Source organism: Pleurodeles waltl, chromosome 7 (genome assembly GCF_031143425.1).
Source record: "Pleurodeles waltl isolate 20211129_DDA chromosome 7, aPleWal1.hap1.20221129, whole genome shotgun sequence".
NCBI classification, from domain to species: domain Eukaryota; kingdom Metazoa; phylum Chordata; class Amphibia; order Caudata; family Salamandridae; genus Pleurodeles; species Pleurodeles waltl.
The window spans coordinates 310779697-310803080 of NC_090446.1; the positions used below are offsets into that span (position 1 = coordinate 310779697).

The 23384-nt window shown below is 45.7% G+C and overlaps 1 protein-coding gene across 4 annotated transcripts in view; it reads left to right on the forward strand.

Moving 5' to 3' along the window:
- SGK2 (serum/glucocorticoid regulated kinase 2) overlaps positions 1-23384 on the forward strand; it is a 402530-nt gene that overhangs the window by 353010 nt on the left and 26136 nt on the right. The gene's annotated exons all lie outside the window — the stretch shown is intronic.

A 23384-nucleotide genomic window follows, 5' to 3' on the forward strand; every position in this document is an offset into this window, starting at 1 on the left:
ATTCTGAATCACACGGTCACAGGGCGGGCTTTGGTTGTCTATGAAAACCTGTAAGATAGGAGACAAGAAAATGGGCAGTATTGAAGCGAAACCTACCAACTTACACCTGTGCTTGGAATTAAGTTTGAAACAAAAATATGGTCCCCTTAAAGCTTTCCCTCTTTGATCACTCGGGGAGCTATAACATTAGGTAGGATAACTTTACATAGTCCTTAAGATACAGGACACTCAATTCAGAATAGCATTCATACATTCATACGTTAGAGCACTGTTTGGTACAGACAAACTTTTCAGGAAGGCATTTTCGCTAACCTGTATGGGTGTTGCAACACAAGTTCCTCATGGTTCCTAGGTACCATACACTAGGGACTTATAAGGGGGGGTCCAGTGTGCCAATCAGAACTAGAATATGAAGTCACTAAAGTGTAGCGACAAATTTGGTAAGTAGAGAGAGAATAAGAACTGGAGTTCTGGTTAGCAGAACTTCAGTGATACTGTCAAGCATACTGACAACACACATAGGCCACAAACTATGAGTACTGGGGTCCTGGCTAGCAGGATCCCAGTGAGACAGGCAAAACACACTGACAAATAGGGTTTTAACTATGAGCACTGAGGTCGTGGCTAGCAGGATCCCAGTGAGAGTAAAAACACACTGACAAACAGGCCAAGAATGGGGGAACCACGCTAGAAAGAGGCTAATTTTTCACACTTGTGTCACTAAAACAAAGTACCTTTATTTTTGGTAACACTGAATATTGTCTGTCTTGTGTATAAGTACTGTGTGACTATAGTGGTATTGAAAGAGCTTTGCATGTCTCCTAGTTCAGCCTTGGCTGCTCTGCTACAGCTACCTCTAGCCAGCCTATGCTGATAGACACTGCCTGCATTTCACTAAGGTGGATCACTAGAATGGCTAGGTGTTTCCCCATTCTGGTCCTTCCCCTTTCTCTTCTGCTTTTCCCCTAGCTTTTGGCTCTAGTTTTTTAAAAATCTTCTTTTTTTTCCAGTCTTTCTCTTGCCTGCCAGTTGAGACACTGTCTAGTGACTGTATTCTGCTATGCCTCTTTGTTTTTTAGACCCAATCCAAAACTATGTACCCAAATCTCAATTCTCAGGCCAAGCCCATACTCTTCCCACCAACCCAGCCTCGTTAATTTTTTAAATCAAGGGTATTCAGTTGCCTGCCATCCACCTCCTGAGTTAAAGAATCTGCAGACAAATGGTGCATTATCATTATGCATCAATACATCTTTTGGCTGCATCAGTTTTGTATCATTAGGTCATGGAAGAAATTGGGATTGTTCTTGACGGGGCATTTTCTCTTCTGGAAATGCCCTAGTTCTTCGAATTTGACCATGAATATTCCTTTCTATTTCTGCTCTAACCCCCAGTTCATTTTTTTCAACAAACTATGATTTAGCTTTGTTCCCTGATCTCTGTTTAATCCAGTTATTATTTCTTTGTTCCCTTGCATAATTTGGACCTCTGTCACTCAGAATGCCTTTAGTAGGCATGCCGACACATTTATTCATTCTCTGGGTAATTTATTCAATTTACAAGACAGGCATAAAGTAAGGTAATTTGAAAGTCATACATTAACTAGATTAGTGGTTCCTAACCTTTTGACTTCTGTGGACACCCACTTTATCATTACTGGAACCCCGGTACGCCCACTGAATCTTTATTGGAATCCAGGGACCCCCACTGAGTCATTCCTGAAAGCTGGGGACCTAATTTGTTAATATTATATAATTTTCTAGGCAGTCATGGACCCCCTGAGGAGGGTCGCAGACCCCCAGGTGTCCTCAGACCACATGTTGGGAATCACTAACCTAGATTGTGTAAATATTCAATTTTCGTGGGTCACTTGTTGCATTATCTCATAGTTGTATGTAATAACGTGGAGTCTGGATTGTAGAATGTATTGTGCAGTTGCATTGCTTCTTTATTGGTTGTGGCGCTTCCAACTGTTTGGTATCCGCATCTCTGAGGGACGTTGTCAATTTGTGGGCTCCCTCCTTTGACACTTTCCCACATTATCGTTAGTGTGCAATAAAACTTTATTGGTGGAAATTTAATGATCATTTCACTTGAAAATGTGTTGTCTATTATAGGGCTGCGCTATCACACCATGCATACACCAGCCAATAACTCTTTTTAAAGCTGAAAATGGCAATATTTAACTTTTTTTCTGCCTAAAACTGCCTCTGATTCAAGAAAAGTCAGAGGGGAGAATATATCCTGCAACTTTTTTTTCTAAATTTCCTACTTTTCTGTTGTGAAATGTTTGCATGTATGCCATTGGAGTCCATTTTTAGCACAATTGCCCTAAAGTATTGGGACCTGCTTACAAATTATTTGTTCCTTAAATGTTTTTTACTGTGTTTCCCTGTTTAAACTCTATTTCTTTGCTGGAGTTTACTCCATTCTAGACAGTTTCGGAAATATCAGTCTGCCTAGCTGTTTCTCCATTGTGTAATGGATGTTGTAGGAAGCTGGCTCTCTATATAGTGCACTTAAATGAAGTACACTGTATAGAGAGTCCAGTGGATCCCCAAAGGCTTGCAGAGGCAGAAATAGATAGGTGTAGTGTTCAATTTGTGGTAGTGTCTGTGAGTAGTTAGGCTTATCTAGGAATTGTGGTAAGCATTTGTTGTACTCACAGAGGCAATAATTGAGACTCGCACTCAGACTAAATCCGAGACCAATTTAGAAAAATAACAGTTGCTTTTATATATGTTTTGAACCAAAGAACTTCGATATAAGTTAAGCAGTTTTTAAATTAAAAGTACTATTAATTTTCAGAAATCGACAGTGCAATTTTCAGTCTTCAATGTTACCCTTTGGGAAGAAAACAAGAAAGCAGTTTTGCAGGTAAATACACAACTTACAAATCCAGTCTTGAGGGTTTTAGATCCAAACCACGCAAGGTTCAAATCCTCACCAAACGTGTACCCTGAGCGCAGGAGGGGCAGCCGGGTGCTGAGGTCGAATTCAGTCTCGGGCCCTCTATGTTAACCAATGGAGACTGGGGGTGAATGAAGATGCAATGGTCACAGGTAAGTAAGTACAAGTGGTGTCAGAGGTTGATCTCCTAGGGTTGAGGTAAGCACTGTGGAGGGGTGGGGGGCACAAGGCAGCACCAAACTTACACCCTTAGCGGCTCTGGGGCAGCCGGGTGCAGAGTGCCAACTCAGCATTGGGCACCCAATGTTAACCAATGGAGACAGGGGGTAACCGATGAAGTGCTGCTCACAGGTGAGTAAAGCTGGGTCCGGGGACGATCTCCTGGAGATAAGGTAATTTACAGAGAGGGGGGCACAAGGCAGCTCCAAACGTACACCTTCACCTTCTTTGGCACAGGGGTGGCCGTGTGCTAAGTGCCAACACAGCATTGGGTGCCCAATGTTATTCAATGGAGGAGAGCAATTTTAGAAAGAGGCTGCAAGCTCTGGCTTGGAGGTCGGGCGAGGACAACAGCCCATAGCTGCCCAGGTAAGTAGAGATGCCAGGAAGTCATAGGGACACAGACATTCCAGCTCCCTAAGGCCCAGGTGCTCCAGGTGCAGGGGTGTCTTTTGAGGTCAAACAGTTTACCGGGCAGGTCGCAGTCATGGGGAGTCCTTGGATTGAGGCTGCAGACGTTGCTGTGGAGTCTTGCGGAGTCATCCCACAGTGGACTCTTGCTCAGAAGTGCTGGGGAACTTTCACAGGATCGGTGGGCCACCTCGACTGAGGCCATCTGTATCTGGTGCATAGGTGGTTTCGCGGTTCCTCAGGCAGACTTCTTTGGAGTTGGTTTCTTTTGGACAGGTCCACTCTCCAGGGGAGCTCTTGGTCTTTATCGAAGGCAGGCAGTCCTCCCAAGACTTTAGAGGTCACTGGGCTGCAGGAGAAGTTGTCCTTTGGGTGCAGGTTCATCGAGGGCGGTGGACAGGCCGGTAGGGCTGGAGCTAAGTCTGTTGGTGTATTCAGTCTTCTCTGCTGGTGCAACTTCTGGGGTGTCCAGTTCTTCTTAGGTCACCAGGAGTCTGAGTTCTAGAGTTCGGGGGTGCCCCTTAGGGGCATTACAGGGAGTGCCTGGTGGTAGCCAATGGACTACTCTCTGGGGTGACTACACCCTTCTTATGACCCCTTCCTTTGGGAAGTAGGCATAGCCCTAACCCTACTGGTCTAATTCCTTCCACACAAGATGGAGAAATTGAAAAAATAGTGTCACTTCAGCTGGTCCATGTTAAGAATGGGACTTGGCATGAAGTGGGCACTCCTCCTAATTTGACTAATTTTCCCGCCCGTCCTGCTGCCAAAAGTGGGGTCATGAACTGGGAGTTTGGCCTTCTCTACCGTTTGGAGAGACCAGGGTCGCATTTCGAAGAGGCAAGGCATTTGAAGCTCTCCACCTTGGAATATCCATCTTACTTGGGAGAGGAGGTCACACCTCTGCCCAGAGCAGGCCTTTGTTCTGAGTCTTCAAGAGCATTGCCTGTCAGCTCAGAGGGGCAGAACACTGCCTAGGTGGCTGTACTGATTTTGACAAGACAGTGCCCACGCTAGGAGTTGGTAGGGTTTCAAGGGGCACCTCTAAGGTGCCCTATGAGTGAATGCATTAACAAATCCATCACTGGATTCATTGAGGGTTTATTAATATGAGATGCTTGATACCAAACATCCCTATTGTCAGTGAAGCTATCATGTAGCTGGGGACCTTGTTATGACAAGTGTCCAGCACATGTAATCATATTGGCTTTAATATTCTCTTACTATGCCTGAGAATCGACAGAGACACAGCAGGGGTATATCTTCTAATTCAGGCATGCCCTTACATGTAATTTAATACACCCTTCCTTTAGGGCTGGAAGGCCTGCTAGAGGGGTGACTTACATATATTGCTTGCAGTGTAAAGGGGACAGGGCACACAGGCTGTATTCCATGTAATGTTTTCGTTTTAGTTCTGCAACAAGACCTGCAGCCTGCGAAAGCAGCACTGTGTGCACTTAGTGAGAGGGCCCCTTAGGGTGCCACAATTCACGCTGCAGCCCCAGGGGCATTCCTTTAGTACCCAGTGTCCTAGGTACAAGGCTTATCATTTACTAGGGACTTACAGTGGTATTTAAAGGTTTGCCAATTGGGAAAAACAACTGTGCAGTTTTGGGGAAAGAGATCTGGCACTGGGACAAGATTAGCTGGGCCCAGTGCACGTTCAGTCGAAATTGCACCAGAAACCAGGCAAAAAGGTGAGAGGTGACCATGTCAAGAGGCACTTTCCTACAGATTGTAGGAAGCTGGCCTTGTGTGTGGTGAGTACCTATTGTATTATCACCTTATACCAGGTCCAGGTAGCACCTTATTAGTGAAGTGTAGGCAGTGTCTAGAAGCCCGACTCTCTAGAGGTAGCTGTGGATGAGCAGCCAAGGCTTATCCAGGAGACATGCATAGGTAGTGATTTATGTCCAGTACACACGTAAAGTGGCATCCCTGCGCTTACGAAGTCCATGAAAATGGAACTGGAGTTTGTCGGGGCACCTCTGCTCATGCAAGAGTGCCCTCACACAGGTACTTGCACCGTGCCCTCAGAGCTAGGAGGACCTACCATAGGGGTGACTTACAGTGACCTGTAGTGAAAGGGGTGCATGCACTCTTTCACAGAGGCTGCAATGGTAGGCTTACGGATAGACTTTGCATGGGCTTCCCATGGGTGGCATAATACACGCTGCAGACCATGGGGGACCCCTGGTGCCCCAATGCCCTAGTTACCATAAACTAGGGGACTTATAGGGGGGACCAGTATGCCAAATGTGGGGTGTGCATGGTCCAAACAACCAAATTTAAAGGGCAAGAGCATAGTCACTGGGGTCCCGGTTAGCAGGATCCCAGTGAACACAGTCTAAACATACTGACAACAGGCAAAAAGTGGGGGGTAACCATACCAGAAAGAGGGTACTTTCCTACACAAATGTATGCAGGGCCTCTGGAATTATGCGATTGTGCAGCAGTGGCGATTATAGCATAGTTATAGATTTCCCACATTTGCCAAAAAATCCATATGCTGCATAATCTGCAGATTTAAACAAAAACATTGTTTGTAGCTCAGAACGTTTAAAATTTACAAATAATGCAGCAACATGTTGCTGTTCAATGGAAGGCCCCTTCCAAAGCTGGACTGATCACCTTTTTGTTGTTTATTGCTATGGTTGGGTGCTAAACTGGTACTAATGAGGTGCAATGAATGCCCATACAGTGTTCCCTAGTTTAAAAATGACAGACAATTGAAGTAATACCATTACGAAATATGAAGCATTAAGCCTCATAATTTGCCTTTTCTTGCTGCATAACGTACTCAACTGTGACGTATAATTTATCCTGCTTGCCGCATCATTTCAGTGGCCCTTGATGTATGTCATTACAGCCATGCCAATACCGTGCATGCCTTTACCACGCATATAATACAATGTGTGGCCTTTACAGTGTGTTGCATTACATCATGGATGGTATTCTATAATGTTTGTGAACCTACACACACACACGTTTGTGTGTGATATACATATATATATATATATATATATATATATATATATATATATATATATATATATATATATATATATATATATGTTCGGTGGCATGTGTAGCTGCAGATACACATGCTGTTCATTATCCTGCCATCTAGTGTTGTGCTCGGAGTGTTACAAGTTGTTTTTCTTCGAAGAAGTCTTTTCGAGTCACAGTACCGAGTGACTCCTCCCTTTCGGCTCCGTTGCGCATGGGCGTCGACTCCATCTTAGATCGTTTTCTTTCCGCCATCCAGTTCGGACGTGTTCCTCTTCGCTACGTATTTCGAATCAGGAAAGTTAGCTAAAGTATTGAAAATTCGACGGTATTGTTATCGCTCGGTACCGGGTTAGTGTTAGTGTATCGGCACCGACATCAAGACCTCTTCGGCGGCCCTTCGGGGCTTCCACTCATCACCGAGGCCTGGTCGGCCCGACCACACCCGTCGTCTCAGACTAATGGACCGGACCCCCTTACGTTTCTGTCCTAAGTGCCCTGCAAAGTATCCTTATACAGACCAGCACCAGGTCTGTAACCTGTGTTTGTCACCCGAACACAGAGAGGATGCCTGTGAAGCTTGCCGAGCGTTCTGATCGAAAAAGACCTTGAGGGATCGACGTGCAAGAAGACTGCAAATGGCGTCGAAACCGAAAGAACAGCTCGATGTCGAAGAGGAGGAAAGTATCTCCATCCAAGAGACGGACTCTGATGAATCCGGAAGCGAACGACCCTCGATGGTGCAACGAACCGTGAGTAAACCTGCCCCGTCCCAAACTCAGGGTCATACCAAAACACTTAAGGCCATGGCGACGCCACCGACAGCAGGCCATGGCTCAACCCACCGAAAGGAAGGTGACCAAATATCGGCACCAAAAAAGGCACCGAACGATCTTGACACCGAGTGATCGAATCGTCTAAGCCTCGAAAAATCTCCTCAGTACCGAAAAATACTTTTATTGCAGAAACTTCGGTACCGAAAAAAGGGGCTTCGGAGCCGAAAAGAAGCTCTTATACAGAAGAGCAAGGACTTTCCAGCCAGCTCAAGGAAAGACATTGTTTCAAGCAAGAGTTAGGTATGGAAGAAACTGACCATACACAAAGGAGGTTACATATCCAAAAAGAGACTGGCAAAATACAAACTTTACCTCCACTCAAATCAAAAAGGAAGCTTGCATTTCAGGAGACAGAAATGCAACCTAAGGCAGAAGTGGTTAGAGACAAATCTCCACCACCAATGGTCTCACCACAACCGTCCCCACCGCACTCACCACAACTGTCACCAGTAGGAACACCTATAATACAGTCACCCACACATTCTGGGATGACACAGGATGATGCTGATGCATGGGACTTATATGATGCGCCAGTATCTGATAACAGTCCAGAATGTTATCCAACAAAGCCGTCACCACCAGAAGATAGTACTGCATACACGCAGGTACTATCAAGGGCAGCTACGTTCCACAACGTAGCAATGCACGCAGAGCCAGTGGAGGATGACTTCCTTTTTAACACTCTGGCATCCACCCACGCTTCCTATCAGAGTCTGCCGATGCTCCCGGGGATGCTCAAGCACGCGCAACAGGTCTTCCAGGAGCCTGTAAAAGGAAGAGCTATCATGCCTAGAGTTGAAAAAAAGTACAAACCTCCCCCAACAGATCCTGTGTTCATAACATAGCAACTCACACCAGACTCAGTGGTTGTAGGGGCGGAAAGGAAAAGAGCAAACTCTCAATCGTCAGGAGATGCTCCACCACCTGACAAAGAAAGTAGAAAATTCGACGCTGCAGGCAAGCGAGTGGCATCACAAGCAGCCAATCAATTGCGAATTCACAAGCCCTACTTGCACGCTACGACAGGGCACACTGGGACGAGATGCAAGATATCACACAGCACTTGCCCAAGGAACATCAAAAACGTGCCCAGCAAGTAGTGGAGGAAGGACAGGCCATATCTAACAACCATATAAGGTCCGCACTTGACTCTGCAGACACGGCAGCACGGACTGTCAACACAGCTGTAACCATTCTCAAACATGTATGGCTACGAAGTTCTGGATTCAAGCCAGAGATTCAACAAGCGGTGTTGAATATGCCATTTAATCAGCAACAGTTGTTTGGGCCGGAAGTCGATACAGCCATTGAATGAATGAAAAAAGACACGGACACGGCCAAAGACATGGGCGTGCTCTATTCCCCACAAGTCAGAGGCACCTTTAGGAAACCACAATTCAGAGGAGGGTTTCAGCAACAAACATCTTAGCCTTCCACCTCTCAAACCAGACCCACCTATCAATCACAATACCAAAGGGGAGGGTTTTGTGGTTCCTATAGAGGACAATTCCCAAAAGGAAGGGGGAAATTCCAACCAACCAAACCCAGCCAGACCAAGCAGTGACTTAAATGTCACAACACCCCAACACTTGTCACCAGTGGGGGGGAGGCTAACCACATACTACCAAGACTAGACACATATTACCACAGACACATGGGTCCTATCAATTATCCAACATGGTTATTGCATAGAATTCACAACGTTCCCTCCAGATGTGCCACCCAAAACGCACAGACTGTCCCAACAACACTTAGACCTATTACAAATAGAGGTCCAAGCACTACTACAAAAACAAGCAATAGAGCTCGTACCCATTCATCAAAAAGTAACAGGCGTCTATTCACTATATTTCCTGATTTCAAAAAAGGACAAAACATTAAGACCTATCTTAGATCTCAGTACACTGAGGGGGTCATTCAGACCCCGGCGGGCGGCGGGAGCCGCCGAATGACCGCACCGCGGTCAAAAGACCGCGGCGGCCATTCTGTGTTTCCCGCTGGGCTGGCGGGCGACCGCCAGAAGGACGCCCGCCAGCCCAGCAGGAAACCCCTTCCCACGAGGACGCCGGCTCCGAATGGAGCCGGCGTAGTGGGAAGGGTGCGACGGGTGCAGTTGCAGACACTGAAATTCTAGGTGGGGCCCGCTTACGGTGGCCCCTGCAGTGCCCATGCCATTGGCATGGGCACTGCAGGGGCCCCCAGGGGCCCCATGACATCCCTCACCGCCATCCTGTTCCTGGCGGTCGGAACCGCCAGGAACAGGATGGCGGTGAGGGGGTCGGAATCCCCCATGGCGGCGCAGCAAGCTGCGCCGCCATGGGGGATTCCTCAGGGCATCGGAAAACCGGCGGGACACCGCCGGTTTTCCTGTTCTGACCGCGGCCAAACCGCTGCGGTCAGAATGCCCTGCGGGGCACCGCCAGCCTGTTGGCGGTGCTCCCGCCAACCCCGGCCCCGGCGGTCCTTGACCGCCGGGGTCGGAATGACCCCCTGAATCTCTTCATCAAATCAGACCACTTCCACATGGTAACACTTCAAGACGTAGTTCCCTTATTAAAAAAGGAGGAATACATGACAACATTGGATCTCAAGGATGCGTATTTCCACATACCCATCCATCCTTCTCACAGAAAATACTTAAGGTTTGTAATGCACGGCATACACTATCAATTCAAAGTGCTACAGTTCGGAATAACAACAGCCCCAAGGGTGTTCACAAAATGCCTAGCAGTAGTAGCCACTCACATAAGGAGACAGCACATGCACATATTCCCATATTTAGACGGCTGGTTAATAAAAACCAACACTCAACAACAGTGTCTTCTTCACACGCAATACGTCATAGAAACTCTACACAAACTGGGGTTCTCTATAAATTACCAAAAATCACATCTGCAACCATCCCAAATACAACAATACTTGGGAGCAACACTCAACTCACAAAGGGCAATTGCCACTCTAAGTCAGCAAAGAGTCCAATCGTTCCAAAATGTAAGATCAAGCATACAACCAAACCAACACTACACAGTTAGATTTGTAATGAAACTACTAGGCATGATGTCCTCATGCATAGCCATTGTCCAAAATGCAAGACTACACATGCGGCCCTTACAACAGTGCCTAACAAAACAATGGACACAAGCACAGGGTCAACTTCAAGATCTAGTGTTGATAGACCGCCAAACACACTCCTCGCTTCAGTGGGGGAACCCTATAAATTTAAACAAAGGGCGGCCATTCCAAGACCCAGTGCCTCAAGCTGTAATCACAACAGATGCTTCCATGATTGGGTGGGGAGCACACCTCAACAATCACAGCATACTGGGTCAATGGGACAATCAACAAAAACAACTTCACATAAATCACTTGGAACTGCTAGCGGTTTTTCTAGCATTAAAAGCGTTTCAACCACTAGTAGCCCACAAACACACTCTTGTCAAAACAGACAACATGACAACAATGTACTATCTCAACAAACAAGGGGGGACACACTCGTCACAACTGTGTCTCTTAGCACAAAAGATTTGGCATTGGGCAATTCACAACCACATTCGCCTAATAGCACAATACATACCAGGCATTCAGAATCAGTTAGCCGACAATCTCAGTCGAGATCACCAACAAACTCACTAATGCGAAATACATACCCAGATCCTACAGGATCACCTCCACCGCTGGGGAACACCAAACATAGACTATTCGCAACAAAAGAAAACGCAAAATGCCTAAACTTTGCGTCCAGGTACCCACACCCTCAGTCCAAGGGCAATGCTCTATGGATCAGCTGGTCAGGGATATTTGCTTAGGCTTTTCCCCCTCTCCCACTCATTCCTTATCTGGTCAACAAATTAAGTCAAAACAAACTCAAACTAATACTCATAGCACCAACCTGGGCTCGCCAACTGTGGTACACGACACTGTTGGCCTTATCAGTAGTACCCCTCATCAAACTACCAAACAGACCAGATCTGTTAACACAACACAAATAACAGATCAGACACCCGAATCCAGCATCGCTCAATCTAGCAATCTGGCTCCTGAAGTCTTAGAATTTGGACATTTCAATCTTACACAAGAGTGTATGGAGGTCATTAAACAAGCGAGAAAACCTACAACAAGACATTGTTACGCAAACAAATGAAAGAGATTCGTTTGCTACTGCTACACTAATCAAATTCAACCACTACATGCCTCCACAAAAGACATTGTAAGCTATTTGTTACACTTAAAAAAGTCTAATCTAGCATTCCCTTCCATTAAGATCCATCTCACTGCAATATCTGCCTATCTGCAGATTACACATACAACATCACTTTTTAGAATCCCAGTCATTAAAGCATTTATGGAAGGACTAAAAAGAATAATACCACCAAGGACACCACCAGTACCTTTGTGGAACCTTAATATTGTACTAACACGACTCATGGGCCCACCATTCGAACCTATGCATTCTTGCCAAATTCAATATCTTACTTGGAAAGTAGCCTTTCTAATAGCTATCACATCACTTAGAAGAGTGAGTGAAATACAAGCATTTACTATTCAAGAACTCTTTATACAAATACATAAACATAAGGTGGTTCTCCATACAAATCCAAAATTCTTGCCAAAGGTCATATCACCATTCCATCTATACCAAACTATGGAAATCCCAGTCTTCTTCCCACAACCAGATTCAGTAGCTGAAAGGGCCTTACATACATTAGACATAAAAAGAGCACTAATGTATTACATTGACAGAACAAAACAATTTTGTAAAACAAAACAACTGTTTGTAGCTTTCCAAAAACCTCATGCAGGTAACCCTATATCCAAACAAGGCATTGCCAGATGGATAGTTAAATGTATTCAAACTTGCTACATTTGAAGCAAAAAGAGAATTACCTATTACACCAAGAGCACATTCCACTAGAAAGAAAGGCACCACAATGGCTTTTATTGGGAATATGCCAATGACAGAAATTTGTAAGGCAGCCACCTGGTTTACGTCTCATACATTTACTAAGCATTACTGTGTAGACGTGTTAGCAACACAACAAGCCACAGTAGGACAGGCTGCATTAAGAACATTATTTCAGACAACTTCAACTCCTACAGGCTAAACCACCGCTTTTTGGGGAAATAACTGCTTAGTAGTCTATGCACAGCATGTGTATGTGCAGCTACACATGCCACCGAACGGAAAATGTAACTTACCCAGTATACATCTGTTCGTGGCATGAGACGCTGCAGATTCACATGCGCCCTCCCACCTCCCCAGTAGCCTGTACCCATTTTTAGTTGCATGAGAATTGTAAATATGTAAATAAATATTATTTAATAGACATTAGATACATACATTACTACTCCATTGCATGGGCTCCTCTAGTATACTCACAACTCCTACCTCACCCTCTGTGGGGAAAACAATCTAAGATGGAGTCGACGCCCATGCGCAATGGAGCCGAAAGGTCACTCGGTCCTGTGACTCGAAAAGACTTCTTCGAAGAAAAACAACTTGGAATACTCCAAGCCCAACACTAGATGGCAGGATAATGCACAGCATGTGAATCTGCAGCGCCTCATGCCACAAACAGATGTACACTGGGTAAGTGACATTTTATATATATATATATATATATATATATATATATATATATATATATATATATATATATTATTTTATTTTATTTTTAATTTAAGTTTACAGGGACGTTATAGTCAGGCTCACATTTCAAAAGTACAAAACCATAAAAATGTTACCTGGTATAGTTGGTCATCTCAAGGTAACTATAACTCACGCCCTGGCCATGCAGTTTTTTTCGTCAACAATGTTACTGCAAATATTACATTGATATTATCAATGATGTTATCAGGGTTATCATGAGTGGTGTAATTTGTGGGGTAATTAGAAGTGCATGGCGAGGGCGCGAGTGATAGTTACTTGAAATGACTCTAACTATAATAGATGAATTTGAGCCTAATTATAGCATCCCTGAAACCTTTGGTTCTTTTCAGTGAATGTCTTTATTATTATTATTTTTTTTTATGCAAACGGCTATGTCCGAAGGGTGGGCACCCTGGGACATAGAAGGAGCTGGTACTTTGAGGGGGTGGCTTCTCGGTGGGGGCCGCATAGCCCTCTCCAACGTAGAATAGCCCCAGGAAGTGGTGGTTCCTGCACGGGGCCCCATGGCCACCCTGCATTGTATCTCATGAAACCGTGGGGAGGTGAAATTCCTCTGGGGTGCAGGAAGGTCATTCAGCCCCTGCATTCATTATAAATAAAACCCTTGGGAAATGCCAGTCTCAGGGGCATCAAATTGCCCATTGTGGGGGGGGCAGGAGCAAGGCCACCCTCCTTTATTTAACCCCTTCGCTGCCAGGCCTTTTCCCCCTCCTGTGCCAGGCCTTTTTTTGCCTATTTGGGGCAGTTCGCGCTTAGGCCCGCATAACTTTTTGTCCACATAAGCTAACCAAGCCAAATTTGCGTCCTTTTTTTCCAACATCCTAGGGATTCTGGAGGTACCCAGACTTTGTGGGTTCCCCTGAAAGAGGCCAAGAAATTTGCCAAAATACCGGGAAAATTTTGTTTTTTTCAAAAAAATTGGAAAAAGTGGCTGCAGAAGAAGGCTTGTGGTTTTTCCCCTGAAAATGGCATCAACAAAGGGTTTGCGGTGCTAAACTCAGCAGCTTCCCAGCTTTCAGGAACAGGCAGACTTGAATCAGAAAACCCAATTTTTCAACACAATTTTGGCATTTTTCTGGGACATACCCCATTTTTGAAATTTTTTGTGCTTTCAGCCTCCTTCCAGTCAGTGACAGAAATGGGCATGAAACCAATGCTGGATCCCAGAAACCTAAACATTTCTGAAATGTAGACAAAATTCTGAATTCAGCAAGTGGTCATTTGTGTAGATCCTACAAGGGTTTCCTACAGAAAATAACAACTGAAAAAGAAAAATATTGAAATTTAGGTGAAAAAAACATAAATGTTTCTCTACGTTTTACTCTGTAACTTTTCCCTGCAATGTCAGATTATCGAAAGCAATATACCGTTACGTCTGCTGGACTCCTCTGGTTGCGGGGATATATAGGGCTTGTAGGTTCATCAAGAACCCGAGGAACCCAGAGCCAATAAATGAGCTGCACCCTGACGTGCGTTTTCATTCTATACCGGGTATACAGCAATTCATTTGCTGAAATATAAAGAGTAAAAAATTGCTATCAAGAAAACCTTTGTATTTCCAAAAAGGGCACAAGATAAGGTGTTGAGGAGCAGTGGTTATTTGCACATCTCTGAATTCCGGGGTGACCATACTAGCATGTGAATTACAGGGCTTTTCTCAAATAGATGTCTTTTTTACACACTCTCCTATATTTGGAAGGAAAAAATGTAGAGAAAGACAAGGGGCAATAACACTTGTTTTGCTAATCTATGTTCCCCCAAGTCTCCCGATAAAAATGATACCTCACTTGTGTGGGTAGGCCTAGCGCCCGCGACAGGAAACGCCCCAAAGCGCAACGTGGACACATCCAAATTTTTGGAAGACAACAGAGGTGTTTTTTGCGAAGTGCCTACCTGTAGATTTTGGCCTCTAGCTCAGCCGGCACCTAGGGTAACCTACCAAACCTGTGCATTTCTGAAAACTAGAGACCTAGGGGAATCCAAGGAGGGGTGACTTGCGGGGCTCGGACCAGGTTCTGTTACCCAGAATCCTTTGCAAACCTCAAAATTTGGCTAAAAAAACACATGTTCCTCACATTTCTGTGGCAGAAAGATCTGGAATCTGAGAGGAGCCACAAATTTCCTTTCACCCAGCGTTCCCCCAAGTCTCCCGATAACAATGATACCTCACTTGTGTGGGTAGGCCTAGCGCCCGCGACAGGAAACGCCCCAAAGCGCAACGTGGACACATCCAAATTTTTGGAAGACAACAGAGGTGATTTTTGCGAAGTGCCTACCTGTAGATTTTGGCCTCTAGCTCAGCCGGCACCTAGGGAAACCTACCAAACCTGTGCATTTCTGAAAACTAGAGACCTAGGGGAATCCAAGGAGGGGTGACTTGCGGGGCTCGGACCAGGTTCTGTTACCCAGAATCCTTTACAAACCTCAAAATTTGGCTAAAAAAACACATGTTCCTCACATTTCTGTGGCAGAAAGATCTGGAATCTGAGAGGAGCCAAAAATTTCCTTTTACCCAGCGTTCCCCCAAGTCTCCCGATAAAAATGATACCTCACTTGTGTGGGTAGGCCTAGCGCCCGCGACAGGAAACGCCCCAAAGCGCAACGTGGACACATCCAAATTTTTGGAAGACAACAGAGGTGATTTTTGCGAAGTGCCTACCTGTAGATTTTGGCCTCTAGCTCAGCCAGCACCTAGGGAAACCTACCAAACCTGTGCATTTCTGAAAACTAGAGAACTAGGGGAATCCAAGGAGGGGTGACTTGCGGGGCTCGGACCAGGTTCTGTTACCCAGAATCCTTTGCAAACCTCAAAATTTGGCTAAAAAAACACATGTTCCTCACATTTCTGTGTCCGAAAGTTCTGGAATCTGAGAGGAGCCACAAATTTCCTTCCACCCAGCGTTGCCCCAAGTCTCCCGATAAAAATGATACCTCACTTGTGTGGGTAGGCCTAGTGCCGGCGACAGGAAACACCCCAAAGCGCAACGTGGACACATCCTAAATTTTGGAAAAAAACAGAGGTGTTTTTTGCGAAGTGCCTACCTGTAGATTTTGGCCTCTAGCTCAGCCGGCACCTAGGGAAACCTACCAAACCTGTGCATTTCTGAAAACTAGAGACCTAGGGGAATCCAAGGAGGGGTGACTTGCGGGGCTCGGACCAGGTTCTGTTACCCAGAATCCTTTGCAAACCTCAAAATTTGGCTAAAAAAACACATGTTCCTCACATTTCTGTGGCAGAAAGTTCTGGAATCTGAGAGGAGCTACAAATTTCCTTCCACCCAGCGTTCCCCCAAGTCTCCCGATAAAAATGATACCTCACTTGCGTGGGTAGGCCTAGCGCCCGCGACAGGAAACGCCCCAAAGCGCAACGTGAACACATCCAAATTTTTGGAAGACAACAGAGGTGATTTTTGCGAAGTGCCTACCTGTCGATTTTGGCCTCTAGCTCAGCCGGCACCTATGGAAACCTACCAAACCTGTACATTTCTGAAAACTAGAGACCTAGGGGAATCCAAGGAGGGGTGACTTGCGGGGCTCGGACCAGGTTCTGTTACCCAGAATCCTTTGCAAACCTCAAAATTTGGCTAAAAAAACACATGTTCCTCACATTTCTGTGCGCGAAAGTTCTGGAATCTGAGAGGAGCCACAAATTTCCTTCCACCCAGCGTTCCCCCAAGTCTCCCGATAAAAATGATACCTCACTTGTGTGGGTAGGCCTAGTGCCGGCGACAGGAAACACCCCAAAGCGCAACGTGGACACATCCTAAATTTTGGAAAAAAACAGAGGTGTTTTTTGCGAAGTGCCTACCTGTAGATTTTGGCCTCTAGCTCAGCCGGCACCTAGGGAAACCTACCAAACCTGTGCATTTCTGAAAACTAGAGACCTAGGGGAATCCAAGGAGGGGTGACTTGCGGGGCTCGGACCAGGTTCTGTTACCCAGAATCCTTTGCAAACCTCAAAATTTGGCTAATAAAACACATGTTCCTCACATTTCTGTGGCAGAAAGTTCTGGAATCTGAGAGGAGCTACAAATTTCCTTCCACCCAGCGTTCCCCCAAGTCTCCCGATAAAAATGATACCTCACTTGTGTGGGTAGGCCTAGCGCCCCCGACAGGAAATGGCCTAAAACACAACCTGGACACATCACATTTTTTCATAGAAAACAGGGCCTACCTGTGGATTTTGGCCTCTAGCTCAGTCGGCACCTGGGGAAACCTAGCAAACCAGCGCATTTTTGAAAACTAGAAACCCAGGGGAATCCAAGATGGGGTGAATTGTGGGGCTCTGACCAGGTTCTGTTACCCAGAATCCTTTGCAAACCTCAAATTTTGGCTAAAAAAACATGTTTTCCTCACATTTCAGTGACAGAAAGTTCTGGAATCTGAGAGGAGCCACAAATTTCCTTCCACCTAGCGTTCCCCCAAGTCTCCCGATAAAAATGATACCTCACTGGTGTGGGTAGGCCTAGCGCCCGCGACAGGAAATGGCCCAAAACACAACGTGGACACATCACATTTTTTCATAGAAAACAGTGCCTACCTGTGGATTTTGGCCTCTAGCTCAGCCGGGCCCAGGGGGGGCAGAAATGGCCTAAAATAAATTTGTCCCCCAACCCCCCTGCCCCCCGGGAGCGACCCTTGCCTATGGGGTCGCCCCCCCTTGCGTGACATTGGTGCCAAAAAAAAAAACCCCGGTGCCTAGTGGTTTCTGCCCCCCTTGGGGGCAGATTGACCTACAATCGGCCAATCTGCCCCCAAGGGGGGCAGAAATGGTCTAAATACAATTTGCCCCCCAGGGGAGCGACCCTTGCCTAATGGGTCGCTCCCCATCTCTACAAAAACAAACAAACAAACAAAAAAAAAACCACAAAAAAAACAATTTGCCCTGGCGCCTAGAGGTTTCTGCCCCCCCCGGGGGCAGATCGGCCTAATACCAATAGGCCGATCTGCCCCCAGGGGGGGCAGAAATGGCCTAAAATAAATTTGCCCCCCCCAACCCCCCCGGGGAGCGACCCTTGCCTGCAAGGTCGCTCCCCTTGCGTGACGGTGCAAAAAAAAGATCCCTGGTGCCTAGTGGTTTCTGCCCCCCTTGGGGGCAGATTGACCTACAATCGGCCAATCTGCCTCCAAGGGGGGCAGAAATGGTCTAAATACAATTTGCCCCCCAGGGGAGCGACCCTTGCCTAAGGGGACGCTCCCCATCTGTAAAACACAACAACAAAAATCCCTGGTGCCTAGTGGTTTCTGCCCCCCGTGGGGGCAGATCGGCCTAATAAAAATAGGCTGATCTGCCCCCATGGGGGGCAGAAATGGCCTAAAATATATTTGCCCCCCAAGGGAACGACCCTTGCCTAAGGGGTCGCTCCCCTTACGTGAAAAACAAACAAACAAAAAAAACTCCCTGGTGTCTAGTGGTTTCTGCCCCCCTTGGGGGCAGATTGGCCTCATAAAAATAAACCAATCTGCCCCCAAAGGGGGCAGAAATGGCCTAAATATAATTTCCCCCTATGGGAGCGACCCTTGCCTAAGGGGTCGCATCCCACACCTAAAACACAAAAGAAAACAAATCAAAAAACAAAAAAAACAAAAGTATCCCTGGTGTCTAGAGGTTTCTTGCCCCCCTGGGGGCAGATCGGCCTATTATTAGGCCGATCTGCCCCCAGGGGGGGCAGAAAAGGCCTTAAAAAAAAATGACCCCCTGGGAGCGACCCTTGCCCAAGGGGTCGCTCCCTTCTGTCAATTACATATAAAAAAAAAAAAATCCCTGGTGTCTAGTGGGGTTTCAAAAGCCGGATTGCAAGCAATCCGGCTTTTGAAACCCTCGGAGAGACTTCAAAGGGAAGGAAATACATTTCCTTCCCTTTGAAGCCCCTCCGGGCCTCCCCCACGTGATCGAAAGAGAAATGCTGAGCATTTCTCTTTCGATCGCGCTGGAAGCTCTGCTTCCAGCGCAATGGGGGAGGTTGTGTGATTGTCAGCGCGCGCTCGCGCGCTGACGTCACAGGAGGGGTCGGGGGGGGTCGGGGGTTGAAGGGGAAGGGATTCCCCTGTCAGCCCTGACCTAGGGGGGTGGGGGGGCGGCCCTCGGGAGGAGCGCTAGCGCTTCTCCCGAGGGCAGCATTCAGGACGTAATGGTTACGTCCATGGCGCCACACGGGCGCTGCCATGGACGTAACCATTACGTCCCTGGCGGGGAAGGGGTTAAAAATTCTAGTGGGACCTGGCCTACCAGGGGGCTTCATGAAAACAACCGTACTTGTTTTTTTAATTTGTGCCATGTATTTGCGATGTATTCATGAATTTGCTGCAATACTCCTTTTGAAGTGTTTTTTGGCATGATGTGGTCCTTCTGGGACTCCAGCATCCGAGCTAAGGGTCAGGGTGTACCTACCCTGGCCCCTCTTCTTTTTTTCTTAATATTTTTTCTGGGACTCTGCTGAAGACGAATCCCAAATGGCTGCCAACACATCCTGGTTTGAAGTGTTGACAGCCAGTCAGAGCTCTGCAGCTCTGTGCACAAGCTCTTATTATTCGCAAAGTCGTCAAGGAGGATTTCCGCCCTAGATATACAAACTTATTTTCCCTTTAATATCTGAAAAACTACATAAGGGATTTACACCAAATATCTGAAAGCGTAATCTGCATACCGAAAGCTACCTTTCTGTCAAATTTGATGTAATTCTTTCCAGCGGTTTGGGCTGTAGTAGTGTTCAAAACTCTAGCCCCCTTTTTCTCGCCCCCGCTTGACGGATCACCCCAAAGCCTCTCATGCGCAGCAAAAATCACTGACAGAGTGTTTTGAAAATTTCATTAAGGTTTGCCAAACGGTGCCAAAAATATAGGCAGGTCAAAAAACACTTTTTCTATGGAAACATGGTCCTAACTATAACTACCACGAGGTTTATGTGTGTATATATATATATATATATATATATGTATATATATATTTTAAAAAAAATTTTTGGGGGGGTGGGGCTCCCAAACACCCCTTTTTTTATTCTTAAACACCCTTTACCTCTTCCTTACTCTGAACCATAAAATTAGGCAATTAAAAAAAAATTGAAAACGTACTTCTGTGCTGCTTTCCTGTGCGGTAAAGGCTGCATGCATAGTAAAGGCTGTTTCCCTCGTTTCATCATGGCCTCTCAACCAGGTCAGGCCTTTTTTTTAAAGAGCCTTGGATAGCCCCTTTTGAAATGGAAACAGTTGCTAAAAAATTGTGAAAATTATTCACAATCAGTGGGCAAACTTTTATACCAAGATGTTTAAGCGTTTTGAAGACGCTTGCCTACAAAACTTTGACAATTTCCCTGAAAGTGACCTGTCAGTCTTAATTTGGGGTTCACTTTTATTATTATAAAAAGGTCAATGCACGCCTAGAAAGACAGTTTATGGAGGAACTCTGTATAATACAAAAATGACCTAACTCCTTCAAACACAAACAAGAAATGAGGCAGGCGAAGAGTATACTGCAGTACTTGAAATACTAGTTTGTTTTCAATTGTTTTTCTAGCAGAATTCAAGAGACTGCTTGGTCAGGGTATCTTCAGTATGGGGTGATGCACCCCCCTCCTTATAATTGTATTCTCAGGTTTGTAGTTGGACCCTGTACTTCCGAGTTTGTTTGTGGCAGTGTCTCTCGGGTTCTCTGAAATTGTAGGCTCCCCGCAAAGATGCCTGTCTCCAGGGCAATCAAAGTATTCCCTTTTTAAATTCTTCCACGCCTCTCACAAACATTTGTGTAGGGAAAACAAATGTAATTGACAGCCAGTGCTCCCTGATGGGTCTCTAATCAGCTAATATTTACAAATCTTTCAGCTTTAAAACTGTATTTAAACTGCAGGAAACAAAATTGTTTTCACTAGTTTCGTTTTTTCTTAGCTTCTGGAATCTAGGCAAACAGCAGCCATTTCACAAAAGTATTTTCTGCCATAAAGGTATCCCCCCAAAGACCAGTACTAAGTATCCTCAACTGACACTGGACGGGTATTCAGGAACCTTCTAATCTTGACTGTCATTGCACTTCCCACTCTTTGTCAGTGACTCATTAGCCTCTGACAGCTTCACCAACAATGTGAACATCTGTATTCTCAAACCAATCATGAAGCACCAGAATCTTCATTCAACAAGTGCAGCCAGTCTTAAACGGATTAGTCCTGGGAAAATACGTCGAAATAGCCACCTTTATCAGATCCATCATTTCATGGAAGGAACCAAACTGCTCCCAGATAATCAAACTTGATTCCAACCAAGCTGAAAGATTGAATCTACACTGATTGCCATGGGGGCATCGGATATGCCTCTGACAGCAGTGGAGTAGAAAAATTAAAACTATTAGACCTTTCATTTACCTTCGATACAGTGTACCACCTCCTGCTGCTACATAGAGTGAACAATCTTGCTATCCCAACTTTCCTCGTGACTGAACTTCCTCCAAAAAATGCAACATTGTTTCGCTCCTCCAGAATTCTTCAGCTCATTAAAGCAGACTGCACAGGTGTCCGGCAGGGTTCTATCATTGCTTCATGCATTTATTCAGTACAGAGCTTAGCCCTCTACCAGACATCAGGCTATCCTTAATCTTCCACAACAGTTCTGAAAGCACTAATCAAGTTCAAACTAAGTGTAAATATATTCCCGTGCCTTGTATTTCAGAGATGTTGTGTAACAGATTATGTTTAATTACAAAAAAATGTAGTCGAGTCCCTGACCTATTGTAACTGAGTGAAGTGCCACTGCACCACCATTTAGCCTTAGGAATTTGGACAAAAATCTGCTACATTGATGGAGTTAAACATCTGGGAGTCATTAATCACTTCAATCTGTCCCTAATTTCATACGTAAATGAAGCTGCCAGAAGTGTCTTTCTCCTGTAAAGTCTACCCCAGATCTTCCGTCATACAGAAGGTCTCGACCACAATCCCCTTGGTGCTGGCAAGCCTAGACTATGCTATTGGTCTGTAGTCTTTGTAGCAGGTATAATCGGGCTCAAAGGTATGGAGATCCAGAACATGGGTGCGAGAGAATTCCTGCACTCGCTCTTCCGTGATCACATCACTCCAGTGTTAAAGCTCTTCACTGATTGCCTAATGACATTCAGAGGTCTCCGTTTCACATGCCATTCCTCTGACATGGACCAAATTTGATCCAACTGAAACTTTGGTGAGAAACTCTAAAAAGGACAGTCTGTCTGATTATTACACCTCCTGATTGTTGCATACTTAAAAAAAAAAAAGGCAAGTTGGTAGTACTTCCTACTCTGTTGTGAGAGCTCATATCTAGCCACCAGCAAACATAAAAACTCATTAAGAACACTCAGATTTTAGATTGTTGTAAAGAGATGGCTATAAACAAATGATGATCGTCCACTGAGGATATCCTCACATGTCACTTTGGAGTCAGTCTATCCCACCTACCTATCAAACTCCTTGATGGAGTCATACGATTGTAGCAAGCTTTCCAAACTCCTTCATGGAACACTGCAGATCTACAACACCTCACCCAAAGATCTGAATCGGAATATACACAGAGCCTGCATCGCAGAGAAGGCGCACGCTGAAGACTAACTTCACCCCCCCTTGCAGTATTCCAAGTGAATGTGAAGCAAAAGGTTTGCTGCAATATCTTTTGGTGTACTGTTCCAGATTGCAAACAACACAAATGTTTCTCTTCTAAGGCACTGTATACATGCCCAGCCTCCCTCAATGAATAGATTAGTCTTGTACACGAAGGTGGCAAGTATAAACAAGATGTTATTTCATCTCATGTCTTAATTTCACTTGTGAACAGATACTAGTTTGCTAGTCACTCCTTTGGAGTGCCCCCTTTGAACCTTTTATAACACACTAAACTCCTCATTATGAGTTTGGCGGTCCCACCATGGGACCCCCAAACTCGCGGGTAGGATGGCACCACCTGCCCTGAGCGCATTATGATGCTCCCACCGGGCTGACTGGTGGAAACATTGCAATATGCGTCCTTGCCAGTCAGTTCATGGGAACTGTGCTGCATTATAGTACTCTGTTCCCTTTAAGGGAGCTGAGTGCTATATTGTAGGACAAAGGAGGGCATCCAGCACCATCGGAATGCACACTCTCTGCAGAGCAGACAGTGCCCATTCTGACGGTGCTGGGCAGGGTGGCCCCTACACTGCTTATGCCATGGGAAGTGCAGGGTCACCCCTGTGTCCCCCTACACTCTCTCAGCCTTTTCATGGTGGGGAAACTGCCATGAAAAGGCTGGCAGAGAACAAGTTTGTAATCAGCAGGTGGCACGGAGTTCAACGCCGCCCTGGCTGACTACAGCCAAGACCTTCGACAGCCTATCTTGTA